The sequence below is a fragment of the Sorex araneus genome, chromosome 1, assembly GCF_027595985.1.
Source record: "Sorex araneus isolate mSorAra2 chromosome 1, mSorAra2.pri, whole genome shotgun sequence".
In the NCBI taxonomy this organism is placed as follows: domain Eukaryota; kingdom Metazoa; phylum Chordata; class Mammalia; order Eulipotyphla; family Soricidae; genus Sorex; species Sorex araneus.
The window spans coordinates 87,346,179-87,361,384 of NC_073302.1; positions in this window are offsets into that span (position 1 = coordinate 87,346,179).

The window sequence follows — 15,206 nt, forward strand, 5'->3', positions numbered from 1 at the left end:
TGTTGTTACTGTTTTTAGCATGTGAGTACGCCACAGGGAGCTTGCCAGGCTCTGCTGTGCGGACAAGATACTCTTGGTAGCTTGCCGGGCTCTCTAAGAGGGGTGGAAGAATCGAACCCAGGTCAGCCACATGCAAGGCAAACACCCTACCTGCTGTGCTATCACTCCAGCACAGTAACCATTAGTAGATAGTATTATAGTCACCCCAACTTCTAATTAAAAAGGAACTGAATATCAAATGAATTGCCCAAGAGGCCTGTCAAGGATTAGAATCAAGGTCCATGAACTCTATATTATGCATTACAGCATTCCTAAATTATGCTCACCTCAAAGGAGAGTCGTACATGAAATACTGTAGCACTGTCATCTCGTTGTTCATTGATTTGCTCAAGCAGGCACCAGTAACATCTCCATTGTTTGACTTGTTATTACTGTTTTTGGCATATCAAATATGCCAAGGGTAGCTTTCCAGGCTCTGCTGTGTGGGCGGGATTCTCTCAGTAGCTTACTAGCAACTAAAAATATAAAAAGAAATTTTTAGCATTAGCACATAGAAATACTGCATTGCTTATTTGGGTTCATAACATCATCTTTTTGCTTTTTATTTCCACTTTTTTCACATGTGTGAATATTAGTAACTATCAGTAATTTATTTTTAATATATGACCATTGTAAATGCTATTGTTGGTTTCTGAAATGTCTGCCACAAGGCTGGCTCTCTCCTCTTTTAGGTCAGCTTTTCCTGTCCACTTATAGGGTTCTTCTGGGACAGGGTGGCATTTCTCTTACTTGGCACCTTGCAGCCAAGGAAATAGTGCTTGCTGATTATATAAACTGAACATGTATGTGTTACTTCCTGAATAGGGTACATAATTGCAAGACCTTCCTGATTTCCTCCTCTCCTCATTACAACCAACTGTGTTTGAAATGGTGGTAGCTACTTCAGAAATATCTTTAAATGACTTGGAGGAACAGAGCCCTCTGCTAACCAGGATGAGCACACAACCTGAAACATTACTTTTAGCGCTGGTTCTTGGATGTAATTACATAAAGTAGCCCAGGGCCTCTCAGAATAGTCCTTAAGAATCACCTGAAAGGGGCACAAGTCATAGCACAGTGGGTAGAGCATTCACCTTACGTGCAGCTAACCTGCATTCAATCCCCAACACCTCATATGGTCCTCTGACCCCTGCCAGGAGTGATGCCTGAAAGCAGAGCCAGCAGTGAGCCCTGACCATTGCCAGGTGTGGCACAAAAATGAAAACAGAACTATAGAGAATTATCTGGAGAGCTCCTTCAACGGAGAAAATGAGTTAATAGATATCATATCCTTAGATCAAATTTCTCGTAGCTCTTTGGAGATTTAAATTTATGAAAAGGTGCTTTAAAGTACTGATGTTCAGACCACATTTTAATCTGACAATCCTGAGTGATAGATCCTCTAATCTAAAGTGGCTCTGTTTTATATTCAGGAACTATTTTCTGTAGCTCCAGATCATTTATCTCAGCTACTATTATATGCATGTTTATGTAAGCTCTATCTTCGCTACTTCCCTATTAAGACAAAAATTCTGTGCATATTGAAACTTTGACATCTTCAAAATACTGAATAGGGACTCTCAGTTGACTAAAGAGATGACTGCATTGCCAAGAAATGTGCTTTATAAATCTACCATGCATCCTAATTTCTATTTGGGACCTAATCTCCCAAGTACCTTCTTTTGACGGTGAGACATTCTGAGTAGAAGACTCATCAACAGCTAAATGTAGGTTCCATCTGCATGTACCAACCAGCACCCTTTATGAAAGCAGAATCGTTTGAAGTGACCACCTCTGAAGGATGCTGAAACACTGAGTGTAAAATACCTCTCTAAATGAAGTCATGGAATCTAGTGCTGCCCCGCAAACTTTTTCCCCATATTTTTCTTTTTTTAAATTTTATTAGTTTATTTTTAATTAGAGAGTCAACGTGAGGGTACAGTTACAGATTTATACATTTTTGTGCTCATGTTTCCCTCATACAAAGTTCGATAACCCATCCCTTCACCAGTGCCCATTCTCCACCACCAGTAAACCCAACAACCCTCCCACCCTCCCCAGTCCCATCTCCCCCCACCCCACACTGCCACTATGGCAGGGTCTTCCCTTTTGTTCTCTCTCTCTGATTAGGTGTTGTGGTTTGCAATAAAGGTGTTGAGTGGCCATTGTGTTCAGTCTCTAGTCTATATTTGGCCTGCATCACCCTTCCCCCACATGACCTCCGACCACATTTTACTTGGTGGTCACTTCCCTGAGTTACCCAGAATGAGAGACCAGCCTCCAAGCCATGGAGACAACCTCCTGGTACTTATTTCTACTATTCTTGGGCGTTAGTCTTATAGTCTATTATTCTATATTCCACAGATGAGTGCAATCTTTCTATGTCTGTCTCTCTCTTTCTGACTCATTTCACTTAGCATGATACTTTCCATGCTGATCCACTTGTATGCAAACGTCATGACCTCATTTTTTCTAACAGCTGCATAGTATTCCATTGTATAGATGTACCAGAGTTTCTTCAACCAGTCATCTGTTCTAGGGCACTCGGGTTTTTTCCAGATTCTGGCTATTGTAAACAGTGCTGCGATGAACATTTAAGTGCAGATGTCACTTCGACTATACTTTTTGGCTTTTCTGGGATATATTCCCAGCAGTGGTATTGCTGGGTCAAATGGGAGCTCAACCTCTAGTTTTTTGAGAATCGTCCATGTTGTTTTCCAAAAGGGCTGAACTAGCCAGCATTCCCACCAGCAGTGTAGAAGGGTCCCTTTCTCCCCACATCCTCTCCAACAGCGGTTGCTTTTGTTCTTTTGGATGTGTGCTAGTCTCTGTGGTGTGAGGTGGTATCTCGTGGTTGTTTTGATCTGCATCTCTCTGACGATTAGTGATGTAGAGCACTTTTGCATGTGCCTTTTCCCCCATATTTTTCTTTCACAGATATCCATGGAGAGGACAAGTATAGGACATGAGAGTGAGGATGGTGCATGGAAGAGTGAATCTTTGAGGATACAAAAAAATGATTCAATATAAGAGCTTTTGTCCATGAGCTATGATTCCTGCTAGCACCAATAATTTAAATTACATGAAAAAAATCAGATGTATCATTGAAGCAATTTAACCCATTTTCATCACAGTCTCTTGTCTAGAAGAAAATACCAAGCAGGTATATGGAGAGATGTGGAGAAGGGGGAAGTATTAAGAAGAATCACTAACACATGTTCAGATCTTTAGCCATTACCAACTTGGGACCCTGCTTCATAAATGTAATGTTTGCTGACATAGAGGAGAGAATGACAACACAGACACTCATGGAGATTACTTCCTGCTTGTAATCTTGTAGATCTTCCTCTTCCTGCTTATAGATCATCATTTCCTAGGATTTTTGATAAATTATTTGAGTTTTACTACATTTAAAAATTATTAAGAAAACTTGAAACTGCTTTAGAGTTATTCAAACTGTGATACTTTTTTTTTTGAGTACTGTATCACTGTATCACTGTCATCCCATTGTTCTTCGATTTACTCAAGCAGGCACCAGTAATATCTCCATTCATCCCAGCCCTGAGATTTTAGCAGCCTCTCCTTACTCATTTTTCCCAACAATTGGAGGCTCTTTTCAGGGTCAGGGGAATGAGACCTGTTATTGCTATTGTATTTGGCATATCGAATACGCCACGGAGAGATTGCTAGCCTCTGCCGTGCAGGCAGGATACTTTAGTAGCTCTCTGAGAGAGCTCTCCGAGAGGCATATATATTTCCATTTATGATGATGTGTTACCTGGCTGCTTGAGGCTGCGAAGTCCAGGAATATGTTCACTCATACGTGAAGCTCAGCTGGAGCATGGAAAGTAGCCTGGGGCATGGCGGCGGTGGGGTAGTAGAGGTTGGCTGCCAGGGCTGGGTCCCTTGGGGCAGGGAGGGCTCTCATCTGCCCCCCTCTTGTGCATTCCTCACGAGGAGTCTGGTGGCATGGCTATGGAGGCCTAATTTTGTGCTCCCTTCTGGGAGAAGCAGCTGTGAGTTCTGGAGGGTGGCCAATGAGGAGATTATCTGGCGCCAACAAGAGGTGGCTTATGGGTGTGACCCCTGGATGGCCAGAGACTGGGGGAAGCAAGCAGAGGATCTCTGCTACCGGGTTCTGTTGAGCCCCAGAATCCAAGATCATAAAGTTCGACATTACCTGCGTTCCATGGACTTCGCTCATGCATGAGGCTCAGCCCAAGCATGTGGAAAGTGACTTGGAGCATGGCGGAAGTTGGGTAGTGGAGATTGGCTGCCAGGGCTGGCTGGGTCCCTTGGGGTGGGGAGGGCTCTCACCCGCCCCCCTCTGGGGCACCCCTGGTGCAGAGACTTGTGGCATGGTTATGGGGGGCTCATTTTATGCTCCTGTCTGGGAGAAGCAGCTGTGAGTTCTGTACTGTAGTTCCCCTTAATCCTTCCATTATCACTACCCAAAAAATGCCCTGGGAAGCATCAGAGAAAGACTAGGACTAACCATGTGTTGATAATTGTTGAAGCTAAGAGGATATATGACATTTATTATGATATTCTCTTTACTATTACATATGTTTGAACATTTGTACAACAAAATTTTAAAAATAGGATTCTCATACAGTATAAAAAATAATTTAAGTACAACCTATGTGTTATATATGCAACACATATACTACATGACACAAACAGCCTCATGTGAATCCTTGGATGGAAACACATGGGTATACTTCAACATTATTTAAACTGTCCATGATAACAGTGTAATAGAAAAAAAGCATATTTTCTATAATTGTCAGTGTGGGAAGAAATGCATTTGTGAAGATGTATTGTCATTTATGTTTTATTCTGTTTACTATTGTGAAGCTATTCTTAGAGTAAAGTAGAAGGTGTTTTCTGTGCTGAAGTTATTTTACATGCTCCTTTTGTTATACAAGATTTCCTTTTTTCCCTTCTGCAGTAAGTTTGGTGAGGAGAATTTGTAGTTGATCACTGGGGAGATGCACAAACTGTGTGGCCCTTGAATTCTAACTTAAAATAATTAAAAATATAGTCATTATGACAAAACTTTTACATCAATTATAACTTTTATTCAAGGTCATTTTAACTTAAAATGGGAATTCTGTAGACTTGATTCCAACTGAAAAAATAACCTCAGAAAACTAGATTAATTTATTTGTAAATTTATAAATTTAATACATAGATTTTTTTTTGGCCTTTCGGAGAGCCCGGCAAGCTACCAAGAGTATCCCACCGAGTATCCCACCTGCACGGCAGAGCCTGGCAAGCTCCCCGTGGTGTATTCGATATGGCAAAAACAAATGACAGCTCTCATTCCCCTGACCCTGAAACAGCCTCCAATCATTGGGAAAGACGAGTAAGGAGAGGCTCGGGACGAATGGAGACGTTACTGGCACCCGCTCGAGTAAATCGATGAACAATGGGATGACAGTGATACAGTGAATAGATAAATTTCAACTAAATTAACATTATGTTCCTAACTATTCCATTTATGTCACTAGTAGGAGTAAAGGTTTTATAACTTTGAAACAGGTGCTTCATAAAATTTAGCACTTAGGAAAGACAGAATGGTAATGAAAGGAGTAAGTTGGTCTTAGGAGCTAGATTCACTCAGTTTGGAATTCTAACTTTTACTTTTTAATTATAACATTGAATGGCTTACTTTATTGTCCTAAAAATCATGAGTAAAAAAAATTAAATTATCTATTCATATCATTGAATGAAGAAAAATATTGGTTAGAAGAGAATGTAAAGCATTAGCAGAGAGGGGAGGAAATTATTCAAGAAAAATTCCAGAGATGACTTTCCTTGAGAATGCAGATGTTATGAGTGAAGGAAATAAAAACTAATGGGATAGAACAGCAAAACACAACATGCCTAAAATTCAACAATCAATAACTTTTTAAATCATGGTTCTTTAATTGTCACTGTCACTGTCATCCATTGCTTATCTTTAATTAAATAAAAAAAAGCAAACAAAAAAAACAGCAAACAAAAGAGCAGAAGAAAATAGTCTTAATTCTCTGATATGGATTCTTTTATTCTCTTGTGTGCCTGTGGTGTGGGATGGCACCCAAGAGAAAAGACAGATGATATTCAATCAAGTCAATGGGTTTGTACTAAACATTCTCCAATACAAAGGTGCACTGGCAAAATGTCTCTGATGTATGATAATTGCATTATAATGAGGTGCCACATGAAAATAAAATAAATCTTAATTAGGAGTGACACCAGAAAGAGAATCTAGGGAGAAGTTTGTGAGTGTCATGAGGGAAGAAAATGACTTCCTGTTAAGGGGTTAACTTGAGCATTTGCATTTAGAAGAGGGTTTTTACATGCTATTTACTTGTAATTATTTCTACTGACAGTGTTTATTCAGTATTGGGTAATAAACTTACTTCTATTTTCAAGTCTGTGCCACTGCTACTGCTGAGAAGGAAGTGCCAAAATTAACTTACTCCAGAAAGAAGATACTGTCCGACATACCACTTAATGAAGGATTCATTCACAACACTAGTCCAGAGCTCCATGAAAACCAGGATAGGATACAGGGCAACAATTCTTATTCTAAATCCATAAGGAAAGTCAGTAAGGTAATTAATAGCAGATAGCTGAAATACCTAGAATATATTAGACCATCAATAAAACTCAGGTTTGTCGTCATTGTTCGCATCATCATCTCCCCTCACGTGTAACAGCCATTTCTCGAATGAAGTAAGTTTCTCCCTGTGTAGAAACTATTTCTTCCTTTAACTTTAATGTCAATCTAGTTTTTCCTAACAGGCTGTAAAATTGACCCAAGCGTCCAGGAACGATGCAGAATTACTAAAGAAAAGGCAAATAGAAGGTATTATATCACATTACTAAGAAGGCAATCCACAAAATTCCATTCAGACACATCTATTTCCCCCTTGCCTGGCTTCTGGTTATTCATCTCTCTCCTCCTCTGCCTTTTTCTGAGTCCAGCCCTGTCTTGGGAATTATATTCTAATTTTATAGTGCCCTGTGATATTTATTCCCTTGCCTTTCCGTGCTCTAAGAAGCCTCAATTGCTTCCTCACCTTTTCGTACAGAGCAAGTCCTAACTGCCCAAGACTGTGACTCTAATTGACATTAGTCAGCAGCAGAGAAAGGGTTTTCAGCTACAAACAACACTCTCTAAGAGATATAATCTAAAATAGTGTATTTGGGTACATCATCACCAGTATCATTAATTACTATTACCACTCCAATAATCATACAACCTACAATGATTCATTCTTCTAGCTTCTTCTTAACTTGCTCTTTAAATCCTATCCCAAACACTGTTCTAGACTATGTGGCAATTTTATGTTGTCTGTGTCTGTCTCTAACTATCAATCCAGTAACTCAACTTCCTTCAGACCAGAAGATCAATCACTCAATCTATATTTAGTTTCTGTTAAACAAGGAAGATAAGGCAAGACAATTTGGTGAAGAATTACATTCTATTAAACTTGAAAAGACACTACATAAATGCGTATTATTTTCTCAGTTTCTCAATAATGGTAAATCCCTTGGTAACCTGCAAAAGACTTTGTATATACTTTTCTATATACCGATAGTTATAAACTATAGTGTGCATATGTACTTAAGTGTCAAAAGTTCCGTATTTATTTATTCATTTATTTATTTATTTATTTCTTGCTCTCGGGGCCATACGCAGTGGCACTTGGGCTTATTCCTTCCTCTGTGCTCAGGGTTCACTCCTGGCAGTTCTTGGGGAATCATAAATCACACTAGGGACAAAACCACGGTCAGCTGCATGCAAGAACGTAAGTCAAGAATCTTAACCCTTGAGCTATCTACCCAGTCCACAAATTCAGTATTTATTAAGTGAAATTCACCAAAATGAAATAGTCATTCCAACTTTCCTTCCTTCTTTCCTCTTCTTCCTTCCTTCTTCTTTCTTTCTTTCTTTCTTTCTTTCTTCCTTTCTTTCTTTCTTTCTTTCTTTCTTTATTTATTTTTCTCTCTCTTTCTCTCTTTCTTTCTTTCTTTCTTTCTTTCTTTCTTTCTTTCTTTCTTTCTTTCTTTCTTTCCTTCTTTCTTTCTTTCTTCTCTTTCTCCTTATTTCTCTCTTCCATGCTCTCTTTCTTTCTTTTTTTCTTTCTTTCTTCCATTCTTTCTATCTTTCTTTCTTCTGTTCTTTCTTTCTTCCTTCCTCCTTCATCTCTTTTTTTGTTTTTTGCCAGACACAGTGCTGAATGACTATTTCATATAGTGGTTGCTCCCAGTGGTGTTTGAGGTCAAACAAGAGTTAGCTGTGTGCAAGACCAATAAGTTGCTTAACTTTTTCCTATCTTCCCAGAAAACATAATTATCTTTTTCATGAAGTCTCATCTTCCCTTTCTTCTAAATATTTCATTCTAAAGTAGAACAGCAAAAGTGAGTGCAAGCATCTCCCAGTCAAAAGACATCTTGGATTTACATAGTTCAACCTTCAAAATATTTTTTAGAACATCAGTATGTGAATTATAACTGAACAGGCAGCTATAATTTATACGGCAAACATTTGGTAGGTAATCCATAGTACACTGTGGTGTTGGGAGAGCAGGGATCAGGGATCATCTCTACAGATAGCAGGTAGCAAACACACTTTGTGACTGGACAGGGGAGTGAGACACAAGCATTCTCAGTTTGCAACCATAATTGAGTGTTTCCTACTTCATGGACTTTGAAGACTAAAAAGTGCAAGAAAAGATCCAAGAATAAAAGTTGGTTCCCCATCATAAACAATTCTATAGCTGCATATTTCATTGCTATTCAATTACAAAAATAAATAAAAGTTTTAAAAGATCCTAACCAAAAGATACATAAATAAAGCCACATTGCTGATGCTTAAAATAAAAACATAAATAAAGGTGGTTCCCAGCCAAGGTCTAAATATGACCTTTACAACTCCATGGTAGTTGTAAACGTTCAGGTAAACAGTACTGTAGCGCTGTCATCCCATTCATCGATTTGCTGGAGCAGGCACCAGTAACATCTCCATTGTGAGACTTGTTACTTATTTTGGCATATTTAATATGCCATAATTCAGGGAGCTTGAATGAAAGTATATTCAGTAGAAATCTTCAATGCTTTTTGAACTCTGTATTTAATTTGGGTAGTTTTCAAATAATTTATTTTTAATTCTAGAGATGAAGCAAATATATCATCTATAAAAATGGTATTTAATATTTCCTGCATACCAGGCAATAAGAATTTCTACTTCTGCCATGACTGCAGGTGCTATATTTTATAGATAACTTATATCAAATCTCAGTGACCTAAAAAAATCTAGTTCACACCTGAGATTAGGAAATCAGATGGAAATTTGATGTATTTAGTTATAAACACAGAATACCCTGAACCAAAAGACTCATTCTATAGATCTGTGATTAACTCTCTTGATAATGAGTTCTTTTTTGAATACCATTCACCTTATTTGTAAGCCCCATCTCCAGTTGAATATTATTACTTTCCTTTGTTCTGACCAGTTTTTCTTATCACTCATGAGCTCTTTGGAATGCAGTATTCCTTGCTTTAGATCTACACATTCTTGTACCCTTTGATGTTTTTGTCAGAGGAAGAAGCAGCTGCAAGTTCTAATAATTCAACAGGCAAATGTTGATTTCTGGATTGTGTACTGGTGTCCAAGATTGATTCAGTTGTACCACAAGCCACACGTAACAAACATGACCAAGGGATGGAGGCACTTTGCCTTTTGGGGGGAAAGGCAGTAAAGTTATTAAACAAGTCATATATCACAGATCACAAAAGGCCAAAATTGGAAATATTTATATTCTTTCTACTTTTCTGACTGCATTTGGTCAAAAATGCTAGTAGCTTAATCTGGTGATCTCCAGTAACAGACCAAGTTTATAATTCTCAGGAAAACTTCTCTCATAACTAAAAATACAGATTTGTAAAATCACAAACTTTTCTCAGACCTTATGAAATAAACCTACATCGGTGCTTGTTGAGATTGGCCAATTGTTAAGAGCAAAAGGGTTTCTCCAATTAGTTGTATTCATTCACTATGATTCACACACACACACACACACACACACACACACACACACTTCTGAGTTCCCTCTTTTAGCTTGCCTGTCTAGGAGGCAAATTAAGACATTTGAGTTTGCTGTCTCTAGGCAAGTAGATGCAAAGGGAAGAAAGAAGAGAATGCAAGGCAACAAAGCACACAGAATCCACAAACACACAAAGTCTGGGCTTGGACATGTAGGCACATTTACAAACAGATCACAGCGTCCCATTAGTTAGGCAGTTTCCCCCTTCACTGCTGGATATACAATATATAAATAAACAGCAAGAATGCATGTGATATATATTTAGATTGCACATTAGACTTTAAAATCTGTGCCTAACTGAATGCATTAGCCCGTGTTTTCTGTTTATGTCTCCACAATGCCATGGAAACACAGTGCGGCATCCTAATCGGCCTTTCCTGGCAATAAATAAACAAAGACTTTGTCTATTCATGTCTCCATTTCTTTTTTTCTTGTAATTTACAATTTCAAAAAGGAAAATAGATCAGTGGCATTTTCTCCACTCCCCCCTTCCCACCCTTGCCCTTTCCTTCCAGTTTCCTCTTGCAAAGCAATATGCAAGGGATGCAAAAATGCACCTTCTATCTATCAGTTAGTGAAATTTAAAGCCACGTCATCAGCACTCACACTCTAGGGTAGTATTCTCCCCCCTGGACTCATAATCCCCCTATACATAATGCTGTGATAATTAGACTCTGTAATGAGGTTCTCCAAGTATTTCAGTCTACCCAGCGACCACTTAATATAGCTTTTGAAGGCTGAAAACTGATATAAAACACATAAAATCGGGTGTGTTGCATGCCCCTCCTTCAGGAGAGTAAAGGGCAATATCCAGTTTGTTGTTATACAGATAGCAATAGCACTCACAGCCCTTAATCCGTGATGGCTGCGACTGCCCCTCACCTTACTGGCTCCAGGGCCTGGAAGCAGACAAGTCAGTCACCACACTGTGATCCTAATGTGCACGGGGAATGTGAAACCAGAGACTCAAAGTACAGGACTACAGTGTCTCACCAGGCAGTTCTCTGCTGCCTGGCACCTGCTGACCCCAGTCGGGCGGTAACTCAATCCTTGGAGAGGCTGATCATTATCGGTATGGAGCAGGGGCAGTTTTATTGGGTTGCTCCAATCTGAAAGATTTCCCTGAAGCCAAGTACAGCAGCCTGATATTCTGGGGCAGAGGCCAGGTCTCTGGCTGGCTGGCCAGAGAAGTTCCTGCAGGGCCCTTTGATGACTGGCTTGGGGACCTCCCATTGCAGGGCCTGTTGATCCATTTGGCAAGGTTCAGCTCTAGCAGCATCCAGAGCATCAAGGTAAGCTCTGGCAGCACCCCAACCACAGAGCATGTGCAGTAAACCTCAGAGCCAGGATGTAGCCAGCAATGTCCATCTTCACCGGTCATGAGAAACAGTTGGGCTGGAGCAATAGCACAACAGGTAGGGCGTTTGCCTTGCACGAGGCCAACCCGGGTTTGATACCTCCATCCCTCTCGGAGATCCCGGCAAGCTACCGAGAATATCCAGCTGCACAGCAAAGCCTGGTAAGCTGCCCGTAGCACATTTGATATGCCAAAAACAGTAACAATAAGTCTCAAAATGGAACATTACTGGTGCCCTCTTGAGCAAATCGATGAACAATGGGATTCGACAACAGTGCAACACAACAGTGCGACAACAGTGCTACATGAGAAACAGATGTGGATTGGGTTTCAAACAGTTTCGAAAATACATCCATCAGACCATCCATCCAAGGAGAGACAATTTGCATTGGAATTGACAAGTGCTAGATCTTTATTCAGAAAATAAAGTGTTGGGGGCCGGAGCGATAGCACAGCGGGTAGGGCGTTTGTCTTGCACGCGGCCGACCCAGGTTCGATCCCCGGCATCCCATATGGTTCCCCAAGCACTGCCAGGAGTAATTCGTGAGTGCAAAAACCAGGAGTAACCCCTGAGCATCGCTGGGTGTGACCCAAAAAGCAAAAAAAGAAAAGAAAAGAAAAGAAAGTGTTGTGGGACATGGCACTGTGATATAACATCTGCCTTGTGATTGCAGAGCCATCATGCCCAGTTATCACCCCCATACCCCTAGAGCCCTGACAAAAGGTGGGGCTTCCAAAGCACCCCACAGCTAAAGTGTACAACCTCAGGGAAATTTTGCTCACTTTATGAGTACCACAAACAAGAATATGTGACACCCAGAAGGGAAAAGGTAAAGATGAATTGTCAGAAAAGGGCAAAATAGTCCCAAAAAAACTCCTTGAAGGATGGTCAAGCATTAGACCTTTATTTTTCTAAAGTGTATAAATATGATAACCTGACCATCTGAATTTTATGTTCACATATTTTGCAAAATAATAATTACATTATTGAAAACAGGTATGGTCAGGTAGTTAATATAAACTCTTTAGAGAGCTGCTACTGTTACCCAATAACCAGTGAAGCAAAGTTTGAAGAATCTCCGAAGATGAGGAGCTAAGAAGTAGTAGTTCAGTTGGATAGAAAGCCAGTTCATTTGACTACAAAACCTCTTTCCTCATCCACATTTTCTAAATGCCTAGCATGAGCTTTACAGGGTGTAAGATGCTTCTCATTCTTGTTTCAACTTTTGAGTTTTTGATTCACTACCTCCCCCAAATGACATTTCCGCTAAGACCTGTTTTTCCTTTCTAGCTAAGATGCCAAGAGGAAGAAACAAAAACCACCCCATTTAGCCAAAAAAAAAAAAATTCATCTTCAAGGGACATTTTTTTCAGTGCCTTACATTACTTGTAATATTTTGGATGCTTTGCTCTTCAAAGATGATCTCTCTTCTTTGAATTCATGTTAAAAACAACTCTAACTCTTTCACAAATAAGCCAAATGTAAATATAGGCATTTCCACTATAGAGTCACAAATATAGTCTGGCAAAAAGCTCACATCCAACATAACCATTTGTTTATGCACTAAAGTTAATAGGCTTATAGGGGAAATGGGACTAAGGCAGCTGGCTGGAAATCTTGGAAACATAACCTATCCCCAACAATAGTGCTCTTCATAGCATTCAGGTTAACTTTCCCAGGCATATCAGACATGGTTTAGAATATCACTTTTCAGTTTACATATTTGTGTTCTAGGCTTCTATCTTTTCCCCGAGGATTTGGATTTGGTGAGGTGGGTAGTGGTGGAGTCTGGGATGTGGAGCCACACGTGGAGGTATACAGGACTTACTCCTGGCTCCCGGCTCTATGCTTAACAATCACTCCTGATGGGATCACTGGGACCAGACGGGATGCCAGGCATAAACCAAACACTCTACAATCAGTACTATTGCTCTGGCCCAGCATACTCTATTCTAATTGAGACTAATTCCAGCAAAATCCAGAGTGTGGTGTAAGGGTAATCATCTTTATCAATCCTTTGGGGTCAAAGGTGTGATGAGAGAATGGTGACACTGGTGGAATTTTTCACAGCTTTTTCATCTCTACTTACAGCCTCCCAGGATTGCATCTTAGTGTTAGGAAGATTGAGTGGTTCCTGATGATATATATATATATACATATATGTTATATATGTATATATAGTGGTTCCAATTTCACACTACTAGAAGTGCATCTATATTTTGAAGTAGTTTTTTATGTTTTTATTTTTAAATAATTTATTCATATACTCCTAAAGATTCCTCTTCTACAGTGAAAAATTTTATTCCTGATATCAAAATAACCTTCTAGGAAATGCAGCATAGGAGAGAACTGGATTTTCTATGTTTTTCTGGAATATAGCTTTTATTTTATTGAATCACCATGAGATAGTTACAAGCTTTCATGTTTGGGTTATAATCTCACAATGATCAAATACCCATCCCTCCACCAGTGCACATTCCCCACCACCAATATCCCGGGTATAGCCCCCTTTTCCCACCCTCCCCCTGCCTCTAAGGCAGACAATATTTCCCATGCTCTCTCTCTACTTTTGGGCATTTTAGCTTGCAACACAGACACTGAGAGGTCATCATGTTTGGTCTATTATCTACTTTCGGCATGCATCTCCCATCCCAACTGGTTCCTCCAGCCATTATTTTCTTAGTGATCCCTTCTCTATTCCATCTGCCTTCTCCCCTCTGCTCATGAAGCAGTCTTCCAGCTATGGGGCAATCTCCCTGGCCCTTGTATCTATGGTCCTTGGATGTCATCTCATGTGATGTTATTCTACACTTCACAAATGAGTGCAGTCCCTCTATGTCTGCCCTCTCTTTCTGACTCATTTCACTTAGCCTGATACTCTCCATGTTTATCCATTTATAAGCAAATTTCATGACTTCATCTCTCCTAAGAGCTGCATAGTATTCCATTGTATAGATGTACCAAAGTTTCTTTAACCAGTCATCTGTTTTAGGGCACTCGGGTTGTTTCCATATTTTGGCTATTGTGAATAGGGCTGCAATAAATATATAGGTACAGATGTTATTTCCACTGTGCTCTTTTGCATCCTCGGATATATTCCCAGAAGTGTTATTGCAGGGTCATATGGAAGCTCAATTTCTAGTTTTTGAAGGACTGTCCATATTGTTTTCCAGAAAGGCTGGACCAGTCGGCATTCCCACCAACAGTGAAGGAGCATCTCTTTTCCTCACATCCACGCCAGCACTGGTTGCTTTTGTTCTTTTGAATGTGTGCCAGTCTCTGTTGTGTGAGATGATATCTCATTGTTGCTTTGATTTGCATCTCCCTGATGACTAGGCATGTGGAGCATTTTTTCATGTGCCTTTTGGCCGTTAGTATTTCTTTTTTGAGGAAACTTCTGTTCGTTTCTTCTCCCCATTTTTTGATGGGGTTGGAGGGTTTTTTCTTGTACAATTCTACAAGTATCTTGTATATCCTGGATATTAATCCCTTATCAGGTGGGTATTGGGTAAATATTCTTTCCCATTCTGTGGGCTCTTTCTGTATTTTGGTCACTGTTTCTTTTGAAGTGCAGAAGCTTCTTAGTTTGATGGAGTCCCATTTGTTTATGTTTGCTTCCACTTGCATGGTCAGTGCTGTTTCGTCCTTAAAGATGCTTTTAGCTTCAATGTCATGGAGAATTATGCCTACATTTTCTTCTATGAAC